Below are 16,210 nucleotides of genomic sequence, written 5' to 3'. Positions count from 1 at the left end.
GCTCATTAAAGCTCTTTTTTGAGACAGGACCTCGTCATGTCACTCTGACTGGCCTGAAACTCTCAGAGATCTGTCTGCCTCTTGGCTTCGATATTCAAAAAATATTAAAAAAAAAAACTATCAGTAAACCTGGGTGAGTAATCCATACCTTTAAGCCCAGCACTCAGGAGGCAGAGGTAACTAGCCATGGGGCTAAAACCCACACCGGGTCAGATTAACTCCAACTCCCACACTAAGGCAAGATGCATGATCCTTCCAGGACACTGATGTCACTTACCTCAACTCCATAAACAAGAGTGAAAGAAAAGAGGAGGAGGAGGAGAAGGAAGAAGAAGAGGAGGAGAAAGATGAGGAAGAGGAAGAGGTGGAGGAAGAGAAAGAAGAGGAGGAGAAGGGGGAGGAGGGGGAGGAGGGGAGAAAGAAGAAGGTGGAGGAGGAGGAGGAGGAGGAGGAGGAGGAGGAAGAAGAAGAAGAAGAAGAAGAAGAAGAAGAAGAAGAAGAAGAAGAAGAAGAAGAAGAAGAAGAAGAAGAAGAAGAAGAAGAAGAGAAGAAGAAGAAGAAGAGGAAGAAGAAGAAGACCTAAAGCTGAGGAGATGGCTCAGTGGGTTGGAGAGATTAGAGCTGTTTGTATTATGAATGCTAATTATAAAACTGCTTACATGAGAGGGTCTGCGTGTAACTTCTGGGAGCCTGCCCCTAGTTGGTTCCGATTAGTAAATAAAGATGTCAACAGCCAATAGCTGCAGAGGGCAGGCAGAGACGGGGGTTTAGGATTCCTGGGCTTGAGACTGGGAGGAAGAAAAAGGAAGAGGTCTGTCATGCTGGGAGAATGTGGAGGAGAGGAGAGACACCAGGCCTGAGAAGAGTTGAGGACAGAGAGGCACAGCCATCATGTGAAGAAGCTATGAGAGCACAGCCTGGAGGGCTCCCCAACTGGGTCCAGGACAACCAAAATAGGTCATAGAATTGGTAAGATCTCGGGATTAAGCGCTGTAGCCAGATGTTAAAACTCTCTGACTGACAAGGACTTTAACCAACTACAATTCACATGCTGGAGATCTACTGAAAAAGAAAAAAGAATAATATGCATGAATTGTATAAAAAAAGAAAGAAATTATAGAAAACATGGGAGACACTGTGGGGATAAGATAGAGGATTCAATATGGAGAGGCAGGGCATATGGAGGTGGTCAGGACAGGTGGCAAGAGGCACCAGCGGCCAGGAATTCTTATTTGGAAAACATTGTCAACCACAGTAAATTATAGTCATAATAATTATTTTACTTTTTTATTATTTTGATTTTTTGAGATGGAGTTTCTCTGTGTAACCCTAGCTGTGGAATTCACTTTATAGATCAGGCTGGCCTCAAACTCACAGAGATCGGCCTGCCTCTGCTTCCCAAGTGCCGGGATTGAAGCCCTGCACTACCATGCCCAGCTAATAGTCACGATAATTTTGACTGTAACTACAGGAAATACCCAGGGAAGTACAAGGGACAGGAACATCTTAAGGTATCTTTGAAACATTGTATCTAATGAAAACCCCATTCTAGTAGCTGCTAGACCGGCCCTTTATGTGCCTGTGGTACCCAAGGGCTTTTATCAGCCTGCCTGAGCCTAAGACCCTGGGCAGGATCCACCTTGTCGGTGGACACAGGCAGTGGCTGTCAACTCTTGGACAGCTCTGCATTCTCTGGCTCTGGACAAGCTCAGTGTCATGGTGTCTGTCTCAGCCTTTGTTAGTGATGGTCTGTGTAGGGGCTTCACTGCACAGCCAAGGGTAAGCAGTACACTCCCACTCCACACCCCTGAGTCTTAAGTTTGGGTTCATTTTGGACAGTGGTTTTTATTTTGTTTGTTTGTTTGGTTTGGTTTTTGTTGTTGTTGTTTTGGTTTGGTTTGGTCTGCTTCTTTTGAGACAGAGTTTCTTTATGTAGCCCTGGCTGTCTTGGAACTTGTTCAGTACACCAAGCCGGCCTCAAGCACAGAGATCTGCCTGCCTCTGCCTCCTGAATGCTGGGATTGAAGGCACACACCACCATCTCCCAGGTCATTTGGACAATGTTATGCTTGGGGAACAGGCCACAGCTCCCCTGACTCCCTCATCAGAATACTTTTGCCCAGGACAGGAGACAAACAAGATCCTATGTGCATATCTCTCTATACAAGAGAGTCCACACATGTTTGGGAGGTTCAATTAGGATGTATTTCTGGTCTGTACCTGAGGAGGTCTCATGTGAGTCTGCCAAACACGGAAAAGGAGTTCAGAAGTTTGCGTCCCTTTTGTCCTGGATTCTGGACATTCTGGGTGTAGAGAGCACCAGTTTCCCCATCAGCCTGTGAACAAAGCCAGATGACCTCTGAGTCGTTCCTGGTCACATCCTGTGACTAATGGGCATCTGCCGAGGCTAACACAGTCAAAGATGGTGCTCCCTCCAACCCCCACAGCTGCCTGGTCTCAGCCCAGCCTCAAACTCAAGATCCTCCTGGCTGAGCTCTCTGGGTGCTGGGATTACGAGCAGGGCCTCCACACCCAGCTTTCTTTCATCCTTAGTTTGCTTTTTTGCAGTACTAAGGACAAAACCGGAGCCTCAGGTATGCTGGGCTTGTGCTACCACAGAGCTGTACCCTTGTGTGCCAATTCTAGTTTAAAGGGATTTCTAAAACAAAACAAAACATAACACCGCTTATTTTTCTAATTGACAATAGGCTTAGTATATGTATGTATATATATATACATATGTATATGTATATATATGTGTATGTTGTGTATTTATCTCTCACGTATTTCGTTTGCCTTGATATATGTATACATCATAAACTGATCAAATTAAGTCAATTAATATGCATTACTACATGTGACATTCTTCTAAGGAAAACTACGCTTTAAAATCTACTCTCAGCAAGGTTCATGGAGGAGGTAGGAGGTGCACTCTTGTTAGCTCCTGACATTGGCACAGCCACTGCCTTGAGTTGTCTCCTCTTACTGAACCTTTGTTTCCTCTGACCCCCATCTTTCCTAAGCCCCTCTTTCCTCTGTTTCCAAGAAAGCAGAGGCACACATCCGTGTAGTATATGATGGGGATGGATGCCCTTCAGAATGGCATAGCTGTTGCCATTCTCAAATTAGAGCAATGAGAGGAGCCCGCACTCCCCCTTTGGGAGGTAAGGGCTCACCCTTTTGTAGAAGGGGTGAGGGTCAGGAGACCCTTGCCTGAGAGGCCAGCAATTTCCTCCAGGTGGACTCCCCTGCAGCTGAGTCTTGTAGTAACATTAAGTTATTGCGGGGGGCAGGCCTCAAGTGAGTTGTACCATGCTGAACTGGGGCTTTTTTGATGATGTAGTTAGTTGCCTGAAGTTACCCATGTTCCCCTAAGTAACCCCAATAAACTCACCGGTTCAGCAAGCTGGACCTAGATGAGGTAATTTCTCTGGTCTCTTGGTATCTTCCCTGGAGGAAGCAGACACTTCTGTGCACCTCTCCAGGGGAAGTCACACAATGTGTAGACAGGGACTGCAGCAAACCCAGCCTGTGACAGAAGAGGCCTGCTACCTGTTTCTGAGACCTGCTAACTCTGGAAGGTAGCAGTGTTTCTGAGCGAGGTAGTGCATGTGGAGGAGTGGCGTTCACACAGGACTGCAGCCAGTGGCTTTCCCAAAACCAACTCAGGTCTGTAGTGTGGCTTGGTAGAAGAGGCCTGATCAAGGTGAGAGAACACTGAGATTATTCCTTAAGAGACCCCTAACTATCTCTACAACCTCACAACCTCCAAGCCTCAGTTTTCCCTCTGTGATACATGGTTGTGAACATTCCTGAGCCCAGATGTCCTGGGCTGCATTGGCAGCTCTCAGATAATGGTGGACCTTTCTCCTGCTCCTTCAGGAGGCCCCCCCTCCTGTACACACACACACACACACACACACACACATACACGCACACATGCACAAACACACACATTGAATACACCCATATGGACTAAGGAAAGAACTGTGGGAGTGGGAAGGACAGAGGTGGGAAGGACAGAGGCCTGGGCAGAGAGAAGCCTAGTGAAGTCTCATCTGGGATAGCCCAATCAGATGATTTAGAGTAAAAAGAAGAGGAAATAAAAAGTGCTTTAGCCTTTTAATTTTTGTTCCTTACCCCTACCCTTTTGTGTGTGCATGCATATGTGTGTGTGTGTGTGTGTATATGTGCTTGTGCATGTGCGTGTGTGTATGTGTGTGTGTGCGTGCATGTGTGTGTGCGCATGCACGTGTTACTAGGCATAGAATGTTGAGTTTTTTATGTAAGACAATCATTATTCATGCTAGGCAAGATAACACCATTGAACTGTACCTCAATGTGGGTGCTGGTGTTTGCTTCAATTTTTAAATTATTATTTTTATCTGTGTGAGCACACGTGCACCCATGTGAGACAGCACACGTGGAGTCAGAGAACGACTTTGTGAATTCTGTTCTCTACTACACTCCTATGGATTCCAGGGATCAAATCCAGGCCATCAGTCATGAGTTCCCGGGAGCAAGTTCCTTTACCAGCTGAGCCGTCTTGCCCGCTCTGGGGTTTTAGTTGGTCCTTGTGTGTGGACAGTCGGAGTGTTTCTGGATTCCTATTAGTAGCATTAGAACATTTCAGTAGACATCTTTGTACCCATGGTGTGTTTTGAATTTAGGACTGAGGACTGGTTCCTGGGTAACTGGTGTGAAGAGTTAGGCAGATGTCAGTTCTTGGTCCAGAAAAGGAACATTCTAGAAAAGGCACAGTAGCATTGCTGTAGGGGCTTCTCAGAACCTGAGGCTCAAGGTTACCTGGTGAGAAAGGAAATTCCCAACTGTACCCTAGCCTCCATTTCCTTTCTGGATTCCTCTGAGGGAGACCGGTAGGGCTGCCAGCAGGATAGCAGAGCACTCATGGGGCCATATTGCCCCTAGTTAGGGGCAGGTTAAGGGAGATTGAGATCCTGCTGAGAAGCAAGTCTAATGGAAGAGGAACCTGGCAGCGCTGCTGTGCCCTCTCCTGTGCAACCTCCATGATGTGAGAGACACTTCTGGAAGACAGCTCCCATCTTTATGGGACCTACCCCTGAGGATCATTCGTGAGGTTAGGGGCCCAGCTCCCCGATGGGTTTGAGAAAGAGGACTGTGAACCCACAGGACAGGCCTCAGCAAAGACACTCCACCCTCCTTGGGGCACTGACTTCATCACAGAATCAAAACCAGATCGAGGGCCAAGGAGATGGTCAGTGTGTAGAAGTAATTATCACGTAAGCCTTTCTAATTGACTCCCACTTGGGAAGGAGAAACCATCTGCTCTTGAAAGTTGTCCTCTAATTGTGCACTCGTGTACACACACACACACACACACACACACACACACACACACACAAATGCCCATACACACAAATGCACACACACAATAAATTTTAAAAAATATTTTTGAAGACCACACTGGCTGTGAAGGATACTATCACTTCAGGATGGGAACTGTGTTGTGACCTTGTGTGTATAATACAGAGAGATGAGATGTTCTCTCAAACCCTTAAATTTGCAATTAAACATGTACCTACCCAAGATAACAGAAGAAACAGTAAGTGTTCTGTTTACTATTTCAGCTAGGAGTGAGAAGAGGGTGTGGGAGAAGAAAGAGGAGAGGCACCCTATGGCTGGTGTTCCCCAGAGGCTTCCCCTAGGGCTCCTGACTTGTCTGTCCCATGGCCCTTAACTCCTACTAGGCCCCTCACAAACAGGACCCAGAGCTCAAAGGCCTATTCTGTAGAACGTTGATGGTCATGGCCATGTGAGCAAGGCACACCTCTTTCATTATAAAATACTATTTTTCGTGTTTAATAATGATTCACAATTTGCTCACTCTTTTCTTCCAAAAATAGCGAGTGCTTACAGCCTTGCAACCCCAGTGCTAGGTGCTAATCGCCATCCTTAGGCACAGTTGGGAACATCTGAAAGATAAAAAATAATTCTCAGATGTCGGGCCAGGAATGCAGCTCTGTCGTACAGCATGTGTCTAGCACACCCAAGACCATTATTTTAGTTCCCATCACTGAAAAAATTATATATGTACATATATATAATTATAAGACATGGAGTGCAGAACAGTGGTTACCAGAGGATGGGGAGGGTGCTCAGGAGGGAAGGATGGGTGAAGACGGCTTGTCAGTTTTAAGTAGATCTCAGTGAGCAAATCTATGGGGCATTTTCTTGATTAATGATTGATGGGGGGGTCCACTGTGGGTGGTGCTGCCCCTAGGCAGGTGGTCCTGGGTTCTATAAGAAAACAGAGTGAGAAAACCATGGGGCCCAAGCCAGGAAGCAGCACCCCTCCATGGCCTCTGCTTCAGCTGCCCTGACTTCCCTTCATGGTAAGCTGTAAGTGGAAATAAGCCCTTTCTTTCCCGAGTTTCTTTGAGTTATGGTGTTTATCACAGCAATAGAAAGCTAGCAGGAACAGAGTGGAATCAAAGTATCATGCTGTGCTTCCTCAACGTGCACAATGTTTATGTGTCAGCAAAAGAGAAAAATAGAACGACAGGATGATCCGGTGATTTTCATCATCATTTGTTTGTTTGTTCGTTTCTTGAATGAGGCATGGTCTCATGCAGTGTGTGGCTTTTGCTACCCTGCCTTAAGCTCCAGGTAGTCTGTGCTACCAGTCCTCACCCAGAGAATACTGATCCATGGATGAGGAACACAGATACACACATACTCACACACAGAGACACACAGACACACACACAGAGACATACATACAGACACACATATAGACATACACTCACACACACACATACTCACACACACTCACACTCACACACTTACATACACTCATGCTCACACACTCACACACACATACACGTACACTCACACATATACACACAGACACACAGACACACACAGACATACACACACTCACACAGACATACACATACTCACACACTCACACTCACTCACACTCATACTCACACACACAGACACACAGACACACACACAGACATACACACACTCACACAGACATACACACACTCACACACACTCACACAGACACAGACACAGACACACACACACACACAGACACACACACACTTACACACACACACACACACTGCTCAAGTTCAACCTGCCTTATTGGCTCAACTGCTGGGCTCTTCTAATCCTTCCTCTGCCAGCGTGCCCTTCCCCACACTTAGCTCAGCACCTCTCAACCTGCTCTCAGCTTTAGTTGCTGAGTTACCTACAGTCCCAGGTCAACATCCTAATGGCCACTCTACCCAAGATCTCACATGGCTGGTCACCTTTTGTCCCTTCAAAGCATGTCAAAGACACCTTTCTTCTACTCGAGTCTCTTCACCCCTTCTCTGGGGACCCAGAAGTTCCTCTTCTTTCCTTTTGCCCAGCAATTAGGCCCTGGCATCTTTACTGATGGATCAAGAACCAACTGGGGAATAGAACCTTAGCATCAGAACAATTCCCTGTAGTCTCAGCCTGGTCTCAAACTCACAATCCTCCTGCCTCAGCCTCCCAAGTGCTAAGATCACAGGAATACATCACTACATCTAGTCATCATAGGAGGCATGAATTAATTAAGTAGTTTTTACATTACTGCTGAAGAAGAAGGAGTGCGCCAGAAGGCTGCCTTGGGGATGTGAGGGGACAGGGGGGTCTTCAGTGGGATTTATTTGTGTGAATCCAGCAGACCCCTCAGGTAAGCTAGACTGGACTGACTGGACCTACGAACGTAGGGATCTAGTGAACCCTAGGGTCTGTGGACCCCCAAGTGTCTCAGAGGCGAGGGCTGCTGCCAGCCTCTTCAGCCTGGAAGCTGCTGGTGCAATACCACCTGGTATGAGACAGGCCTCAGGCCATGTGGCCGAGTGGAGCTCATACCCATTTCATCCAGGCTAGCCCGATGACCTCTGCCCTGCCTCCCCAAGCTCTCCATGGCTTTCCAAACTGTGCTCACAATGGACAAGTTTTCCTGTCACCAGCAAAGAACCTTTCCTGATCAAAGTTCTGTACACCAGAATCTGTGCCTGAATTGGCTCCTCTCATCTTTGGGTAGTGATGTTGTCTGTGGAATGGCTACCTCAGTCTTGTCCTGGTCCACTCACATGTACCTCTATTTTCCTGAGATGTAGACCTTGCCTGGCTCCCCTATCTTGAATTTCCAGAGTCCTGTTAGACTACCAGGGCCACTCCTTGGGAAAGACCCATTTCCTGTCACCTGCTTTCTCCACAGCCACAGTATCTGTCCCTGGGTTCAGGTTTCTACCTCCAGACTCTGCCCGGATGCCTGACTGTGTGTTCATCAACTTCCAAAACTTCTGCAAGAGCCCCCCCCCCCCCAGGTCGCTTGCACCACTCCCTCTCAGCTCATTCTGCCCCTGGACTGTACTGAAACGTTTGGATCTGTCTGTCTCTCCCCTCCCCCATCACCAATTGTACGATCACATACTGCCGTGTGACTCGTTCACTATCAAAGGCACGAGCGGCAGTGTTTGTTTTTACCCTCCTTATATCTCTGCTTTTTCCCTGGACAAGCTCCAGGGATGGGGCAGGCATTCTCTCTGTCTCTTGTAACTTTTTAACCTAAAACTGTGGCTGTGGGGAGAGTTGACTCAGTTCACACAGGAGTCCGCCCCTCCCCAGCTGGCTCAGCTGTTCTTTGGAATTCTGCAGCAGCCACTCCCTAGCTCTCAGCTGGCCCAGGGAGCCAGAAAACCTCTTTCCCCCACCCACCCTAAAGCTCTCACCCTCTGTATCTTTAACCCTTCCCTTCCCTTCCAAGTTACATTTGTTATTAACTCCCAAATATGTGGGCCAGAATCTATGGGAAGGCAGAGTGGAATGTGTCAAGTGTCCACTCCACCTCTTTTGATGGTTATCCCGTCCAAGACAGGTTGTAAACTGACTGGTGTTTTCAGAGGTGGAAACGAAGGCTGGGGAGGCCCGTAATCTAACCTCAGCCAGACATTTTGTGCTGTCTCTTCCTTTGATTCCCCCTTTCTCTCTTTTCTCTCTCTCTCTCTCTCTGTCTCTCTGTCTCTGTCTGTCTGTCTCTCTGTCTGTCTCTGTCTGTCTGTATGTCTCTGTCTGTCTGTCTTCCCCCTCCACCATGTGTATGTGTGTGTGTGTGTGTGCACGCGCGCGTGTGTGTATACTCCACACCACATACAGGGAGGTCATAGGGGGAGTCCGTTCTTTACTTCTATATCGTCACACATGGTGGCAAGTGGCTTTTATCCACTGTGTTCCCTTCCCCACCCCTCCTCACCCCTCAACTTCTCCTTTTGCCTTTCCATTTGTTTAGAGAGCTGAGGGTGATACATAAGGCTTCAATCACGCTCCAGCCCCTATATCTTTAAACAAGTTCAGCAGCCCCTACATCAGGCTATCCTTGTGCTGGGAGGGCCACCAGACTGCCTTCAGCCTCAGTGGATTGTCTCAGTCCCATAACAGCGGGAGGGAGGAATTCTACCAGGGAGAGCTGGGCTCACCACACTTTGTTGGCTGAGCTGCAAATCCTAGCCTGTGTCTCTGAGGTGCCCTGCCTGGGTAGAGCTTTCACTGCCCCATAGTGACAATACTCAGAGTGGTTGGGCACCACCCTTGTGCCTAGCTGGGGACACTCCTCCTCCACCCTCTCAGCTGCCTTCCACTCAGAAGAACAGCTGGAGAAGTGGCCCATTAAGGACTGTGTAGCTATTTTTATGCGACCATTTGCCACCTAGGCCAGGTCTGGCAGACAAACACAGGCCTAAGAATCCAGGGCAGGTGGTGACACCCAGACAGCTGAGGATCCTCCCCCTGCTCCACTCCCTGGGCCAACCCTTCATGGACCATGGAGCCAAGGATGCTGGAAATGTGGCTGAGAATAGAAACCAGAAGGGTCCTCTGCCCATCATAACACAGGATGGTGCGGCGGCCTCCTTCCTGAACCATCTGAGGAAATGTTGTGATCCTGGTAAGGGTGGCCTGGCCAGAGTGTGGGTCCAGTGCTGGCCAGCGGACTCTGCTGACCCTCCTGCTACCAACCTTACAAGAAACTACTCCAATCAGCAGAAAGCATGTGGCTTCGCTGGTGACAAGCCCCTACAGAGCTTGTAGCCCAGGTCCACAAAGCCTGGTATGGTCAGGGTGGTGGTTCTGTCCCCCAACCCCAGTGGCTGCTATGAGATGGGGTGCCTGGGAGACAGCAGTCATCAGAGTTGAGGATAAAAGGTTTTATTTCACTCAGCTTTTTGAGAGGGAGGTATGAACATTTTTTTAAAAAACTCATTCTAGAACATTCTAAACATATTCTAGAAACTAGAATGATGAACCTCCACATATCATCATTCAAGGTCATGTTTTGTTTTCTTAAAACTTATATCTACTTCCTAAAAAGGAAATGGGAAAAGAAAAACAGAATGCTTGCATCTAATTATAGTAAATGTTTTTGTTTTTCATTTTTAGGGAGGAAAGATGGGTAAGGTATGTTAAAAGACATCAAATTTTTCTGTTGTTTTTTTTTTCTTCTCCTCAGTGAGAATGAAAAGGTGTCTACAGTGTCTATTGACCAAGCTTCCGTCAGCTCTGTCTTAGAACACCAGCTTGATCTTGGAGGCCAAGGGAGAATGGTAGGTGTCCGCAGCCCTGGTGTGGTTCCAACCGCGTTCACGTGTGTCCTGGCGAACCCAGGTTCCAGGCCTAAAGGTTTCCTCACAAGTGGAACGATCATAATATTGACCTTAGCTGTCTTGTTTCAATATTAAATACAGTTATCAAGTCTGTAAATACTTTATAATCTAAAAAATTATATATTTTGGGGTTGGGGATTTAGCTCAGTGGTAGAGCGCTTGCTTAGGAAGCGCAAGGCCCTGGGTTCGGTCCCCAGCTCCGAAAAAAAAGAAGCAAAAAAAAAAATTATATATTTTAAGGTACGGCCTCACTGTGTAACTCTGTTGGACAGGAATTTGCCGTGCGGACCACAGACTCACTATGTAGACTCTCGGAGATCCACCAGCCTCTGCCTTCTGAGTGCTGACATTAAGTGTGGTGCACATCACCATGCTCTGCTCAAAAAGATAGTTTTAAAATTCTCTGGCTTCGAACTCCTGGGCTGGAAGGAAGGCTCTCACTCAGGAAGCTGGGGGCCTTGCTGTGTGGAACTTGAGTTGTTTTGAAGACCTGAACCAGGAGGGGGGAAGATAACAATCCGAGAGCAATGATGAAAGGCTCTCGGTTTACTCTGGAAGCAAAACTCTCCTCTTTACGTTCCTGGTTCAAGAGAGACAAACAGTGCCCAGGGTAGTTGCAGCAGCAGCAGCAGCAGCAGCAGCAGCAACAACAACAACAACAACAACAACAACAACAACAACAACAACGGCACCTACAGCTCATGCAGCCATGGGAATCTACAGAAGCAGAGCTCAGCTTGTGGTCCAGGTCGAGCCCCTCCACAGTGACTCTGTGAGTCCTGGCTCAAACGTGCAAAATCCCCTTCTCCTTGAACTGCTTAGAAAGGTCAGTCCTCCTGCATCACCCACCCCACCCTGGGACGAAGGTGACTCAGAACGGGAGAGACAGCAGTGACAGTCTGTTAGGTGTTGGGAACAAGCAAAAGAACTGTATTCTAAGTACTACCATTTCATTTGCAGACTCCATTTAATTATAGGGAGAAAGTAAATTCAAGGTCTCAGGCCCTAGGGGAGCTGGGGACTTCCAGTAGCTGAACAGCTTCTGCTGTAAGGAGAAAGTTGTTTGAGTCCAGATACCCCAGGGACAACTTCTCCATCTCGCTGTCGGGGTCACACTAAGTTCATGGTCCCAGGTCCAGGAATCGACCGACTCCTATCCTGATTGACGGAAACTCCCTCGATCAACTTACGTCAAAATATGAGAGAGAGAGAGAGAGAGAGAGAGAGAGAGAGAGAGAGAGAGAGAGAGGAAGGAGAGGAAGGAGAGGAGAGGAGAGAGGGCAGCAAAAAGGGTAGAGAGAGAAGAAAGAGGAGAGAGAAGAGAGAGACAGGGAGAGAGGGAGAGGTGGTGGTGGTAACTGTTGGGCATAGTCTAGAAGGAACACTAACAATAGCCCTGTCTACAGAGTGAGTTCCAGGACAGCCAGGGCTGCTACACAGACCCTGTCTTGAAACAAAACAAACAACAAAACACCCCACCCCCAAAAAGGAAAAGAAAAGAAAGAGCAGGAAGTCTGTGGCTGTGTGAGTAGGAAGAACTTGGATGAGAGGAGCCCCAGCTGTAGGCTCTGGTGTCTTTGGGGGGGGGGTGGCCTGTGTGTCTCGTGGGAAGCAATTGTTTTACAAAGAGTGGATAAGAGTGGCAGAGGAATTGTGTGTGGCCCAGGGACAGATGCTGCCAACCAAAGGCATGATGCTCACATTGAAAATTTCTGCAAACACCATGCTGGTGCAGCATACCTTTAATCCCAGCACTCAGGAGGCAGAGGCAGGGGGTTCTTTGTGAATTTGGGGCCAGCCTGGTCTACATAGTGAGTTCTAGATCAGGTAAGGCTATGTAATGGGACCATCTCGATGATGATGGTGATGATGACGATGGTGATGATGGTGGTGGTGATGGTGATGGTGATGATGATGATGGTGGTGATGGTGATGGTGATGATGGTGGTGATGATGGTGGTGGTGATGGTGGTGATGGTGATAATGGTGATGGTGGTGGTGATGATGGTGGTGATGGTGGTGATGATGATGGCGGTGATGATGGTGGTGATGATGATGTTGATTATGATGGTGGTGATGATGATGATGGTGATGATGATGGTGGTGGTGGTGATAAAGATAAGTTTTGTGCAAAGTGAGTTTTCCAGGAATGGAATTTCTGGGCCACTTAAGTTGAATCCTAATTTTACAGATAGAGGCTTGGACAGCACATTCTGCTCCTGCAGTGGGGGTTTACACTGGAGCCTGGCTTTGGCCATGAGGGAATAACTTATGGACTACTTCATTCTATGTTCTTAGAGTTTGGATGACACATGGACCCCACTGTGGCAAAACACTTGGGATCAGGCCACCGGCCACACGGTAGAGGCACTGGCATGTCTTTGTGTATATGGGGACAGCCACAGTGGGCATAGGCAGCTGTTTTTAGTTTGTCTGAAGAAAGAGATCCACTTAGAAACATCAAGGTGAGGCTCATGGGACTCTGCTCATGGAAGAGTCTTGTTCTTGCAGAGGACCTGGGTTCTGTTCCCGGCACCCATGGAGTTGCTCAGAACCATCCGTAACTCCAGTTCCAGGTGATCTTATACCCTCCTCTGACCACTATGGGCACCAAGCACACACATGGTACACATACATACATGTAGATAAAACGTCCATATACATAAAATAAAATGTAAAAATATGGGGAAAAGGAATATCAAGATCAACATAGTGTCAGGGTCATGAACTCTGAGCTCATGAGAACCTTTCTTTCTTTCTTTTTCCCCCCTGAGTTGTTATTCTAGACACAAATTAGAATTCGTGTGCTTGTCTCTATTCATCATCCAGGATACACAGCTCTTGACAAGGAGTGGGCTAGCACCAGACACCCGGCATGGCCTTCTCCTGCTGAGCCAGTTCTGCCTGCTCCTGCTTTTCTCCAAGATGTTTGGTGGGAGAAAAACCAAGATTAAAGTGAAAGTGTTACGTTTGGAAAAACGGCTGCCCAATTAGACCCAGAGAAAGAGCTGTGTCTTGCTAAGGCCCTCCCATATATAGCTATATAGGGTGATTATTAACTGTTCTCTCTCTCTCTCTCTCTCTCTCTCTCTCTCTCTCTCTCTCTCTCACACACACACACACACACACACACACACACACACACACACACCACACCACACCACACACAGCTTCAAAGGCTCTTTAAAGAGCCCTCTGCAGGGAGTCTTTGATGACACAATACCAATCTTTGTGGCTTCCTCCCAGCAGGTCTTCCTGTCTCTGAGTATTCTGGGAGAAGCTGACCTTTCAGGGTCATTGACTCACTCAGTTAGCTGGAGTCAAAAGCGGGCAGACCACCACCTGTTCGGAGCCAGGTGGTCCTCCTGGCCACAAGTCCCTTCTCACAGGGAGCCCGGTCCCTCCCCAGGTCTCCCTTGGTGGCATCCTTCACTCCCCCACCCTCCCTGACTCGCATTCTGCGAGGAGAAGGACAAGCCCCTCTCGCTGGCAACTGAGTAATGGGAGTCAGAGAAGTGGCTGACTCAGCAGGAGCAATCCGGAGTGAAAATTCCTTTTTTGGAAGCCAGGCTGTGGCTTCCCAGGAGGGTGGGATCCTGGGGAAGTGATGCGAACCCGAGGGGGGGCGGGGAACTGAGTTCTGAGGCCGCCCATTCAGATCCCACCCCCTTCCCTCCTGGGCTGTCACTGCAGAGCTCCCGCACCCCGCTCCTTTTATAGGATTGACATCCAAGGACGCGCGTGCGCGCGCGCCGTATATGTGTGTGTGTGTGTGTGTGTGTGTGTGTGTGTGTGTGTGTGTACACGCGAGTGAGATGGTGAACAGGGGGACTCCTAGTCTTAGTGTCTTTTCAGTAGAGTGAGAATAGGCCTCTGGACCACAGTTCTCATCAGCAAAGTCACCGCTAGGGAAGAGGCTGACTCAACAGGATGGATCTAACAGGAGCAGATGTGTCTCCCGATGTGTCTCTCCCGGGGACTATTACTCTTCAGTCAGGGGACCGCACCTCTTTTCCTCTGGGGAGTCTACTCCCTGCTTTGATGACAGGGTAGGAGAGACACAGAGACTCCCACACAGAGGCCCAGGGCGACACTCACTGGCTTTCTTTTGAGCACGGTGACCCAGTGATAAAGCTCCCTTCAAAGGAAGAACCAGGTGAGAAACAGGCTTCTCACAAGGCGCTTTGAGGGCCTACACCCAGCTGAGCATCAGCGAGAACCCACAGCCAGCAGGGCTTTTGCCTTGGCCGGTGATAGGCAGAGCTTGGCTCTTGGCCGCAAAGGTTCTCTTGGCAGCATGGCAACACTTTGCCTCCAACGCGAGTTCTCATAGTTCTGTTGCTTTCTAGAAGCAAAGCTGAAACTACCGGCCACCCCCAGAAAGCCCTTTATGCAGGTCCTTAAGCTTTAGGGACTTTGGGACTCATTAAAAGCCTTTAAAGGGGCAGAGGCGGGGGGTGGGGGGTGGGAGTGGGGGCGGGGGCGGGGGCGGGGTTGGGAGCGAGAGCAGGGGCAGGGGCAGGGGCAGGGGCAGGGGCAGGGGCAGGGGCAGGGGCAGGGGCAGGGGCAGAAAATAGCACGTAGATGAAGGGCTTGCTGTATATGATTGCAGATCTGAGTCTGAATCCCCAGAACCCACGTAAGGCTGATACTTAAAATCAGTGGTTCTCAACTTGTGGGTCGAGACTACCACAGGGGTGGCCTATCAGACATCCTGCATTATCAGATATTTACATTAGGATTCACAACAGCCGCAAAGTTACAGCTATGGAGCAGCAAAGAAATAATTTTATGGTGGTTGTGGGGTCACCACAGCATGAGGAACTGTATTAAAGAGTTGAAGCGGAGTTGGGGATTTAGCTCAGTGGTAGAGCGCTTGCCTAGCAAGCGCAAGGCCCTGGGTTCGGTCCCCAGCTCCGAAAAAAAGAAAAAAAAAAAAGAGTTGAAGCATTAGGAAGGCTGAGAACCGTTGGTTTACATGTACCATGGATCTACAATCCCAGCACTCCTACGGCCAGCTGGAGGTGGAGACCCAAGAATCCCCAGAAGTGTGTGCTAGCCTGTGTGGCTTTCTAAACAGGGTGAGGACTGACCCCCCCCCCCCAGGTCGTCCTTTGTCCTCCACACATATGCCATGGTACCCGTGTGCTTGCACTCACACTATATGTATACACACACAGGAGAGAGGCAGAGATTCTTTGGTGGGAAAAAGTAAATCAAATATAATCCAGGCTTGTTACTTTTGCACTGAGTACTGATAAGGATTAAACAACAATGGGGCTGGAGCAATGACTCAGTGGTTAAGAGCCCTGGCTTTCCAGAGGACCCAGGTTCCATTCCAAGCACCCACTCACAACTGTCTAGAACTCCTCTGAAGAGATCTGGCGCCCTCTTCTGGCCTTCTGGGGCAGCGCATGCACATGTTGCATAGACACCACACAAGTAAACACACACACACACACACACACACACACACACACACACACACACACACACATACACACACGCCAAATAATATAATAAAG

The 16,210-nt window shown here is 48.5% G+C and overlaps 1 long non-coding RNA gene across 1 annotated transcript; it reads left to right on the top strand.

The window, feature by feature from the left end:
• The first annotated feature begins 784 nt into the window (after positions 1 to 784).
• On the top strand, positions 785 to 11,610 carry LOC147999857 (uncharacterized). Its single transcript, XR_015643062.1, has 3 exons — positions 785 to 969; positions 10,532 to 10,625; positions 10,958 to 11,610. It is a non-coding gene; the product is annotated as an uncharacterized LOC147999857 (long non-coding RNA).
• The last annotated feature ends 4,600 nt before the right edge of the window (positions 11,611 to 16,210 follow it).

The sequence above is a fragment of the Rattus norvegicus genome, chromosome 18 (genome assembly GCF_021556685.1).
Source record: "Rattus norvegicus strain SHRSP/BbbUtx chromosome 18, alternate assembly SHRSP_T2T, whole genome shotgun sequence".
Lineage (NCBI taxonomy): Eukaryota > Metazoa > Chordata > Mammalia > Rodentia > Muridae > Rattus > Rattus norvegicus.
This window is presented reverse-complemented; position numbering and strand designations above follow the sequence as displayed.